The sequence below is a fragment of the Rhinolophus sinicus genome, linkage group LG13, assembly GCF_036562045.2.
Source record: "Rhinolophus sinicus isolate RSC01 linkage group LG13, ASM3656204v1, whole genome shotgun sequence".
NCBI classification, from domain to species: Eukaryota; Metazoa; Chordata; class Mammalia; order Chiroptera; family Rhinolophidae; genus Rhinolophus; species Rhinolophus sinicus.
The window spans coordinates 39,889,996-39,891,054 of NC_133762.1; the positions used below are offsets into that span (position 1 = coordinate 39,889,996).

Consider the following 1,059-nt stretch of genomic DNA (forward strand, 5'->3'; position numbering starts at 1 on the left):
TTTATATGATACTCTAGAAAAGGCAGTGGTGGCCAGAGTGAGGGGGAGGGAATTGACCGTAAAAGGGCATGATGAACGTCTTCCAGGTGAGAGAAACTATTTCGTGATTGTGGTGGTGATTTTAGACTGTATGTATTTGTCAAAAAATCATCAAAGTGTACACTTGAAGTTGGTAAATTTTTTTGTATTTAAATTTATCTTCACAAGACAAATTTTTAAAAAGAAACAAACAAAAATTTGTTAGAGCGTGAGCTCTTAACAACAGGGTTGCCAGTTCGATTCCCACATGGGCCAGTGAGCTGCACCCTTCACAACTAGATTGAAGACAACCAGCTGCTGGTGGGGCAGCCAGATGGCTCAGTTGGTTAGAGCGGGAGCTCTCAACAAGGTTGCAGGTTCAACTCCCGCATGGGATGGTAAGTGGGCTCCCTGCAACTAAGATTGAAAACGGCGACTGGACTTGTAGTTGAGCTGCGCCCTCCACAACTAGATTGAAAGACAATGACTTGGAGCTGATGGGCCCTGGAAAAACACACTGTTCCCCAATATTCCCCAATTAAAAAAATCCATTTAACCTTGAGTCTGGGGACCCCTCTCTTTGTTAAAATTAGCAAGTATAGGAAACAGATAACTAACAAGAGTAACATCAAACTAAGCCCCCCCCCCTTTTTTTTGAATTTTGTTTTGTATTAGTTTCAGAAAAATATGGAACGCTTCACGAATTTGCGTGTCATCCTTGCACAGGGGCCATGCTAATCTTCTTTGTATCGTTCCAATTTTAGTGTACGTGCTGCCCAAGCGAGACCTAAGCCCTTTTCTTTGAGGTAAAAACAGTGAAAGAGAATTGAAAAGGAACAAGCCTTGACTCTAGAGCTATACAATTGAATACAATAGCCACGAGCTTTGTGTGGCTATTTTCATTTAAATTAATTAAAATGTGATAAACATTAAAAATTCAGTTTTTCAGTTGTACTAGTCACATTTCAAGGTCTAAACAGCCAAGTGGCTACTGTACTGGACAAATATGGAACGTTTTACCCTCAGAGAAAGTCCTAGTGG

The 1,059-nt window shown here is 40.8% G+C and overlaps 1 non-coding gene across 1 annotated transcript; it reads right to left on the reverse strand.

Annotated features, from left to right (window-relative positions):
- Window positions 1-699: 699 nt before the first annotated feature.
- Window positions 700-802, reverse strand: LOC141568429 (U6 spliceosomal RNA). The gene has a single exon (XR_012491545.1). It is a non-coding gene; the product is annotated as a U6 spliceosomal RNA (small nuclear RNA).
- Between the last annotated feature and the right edge of the window lie 257 nt (window positions 803-1,059).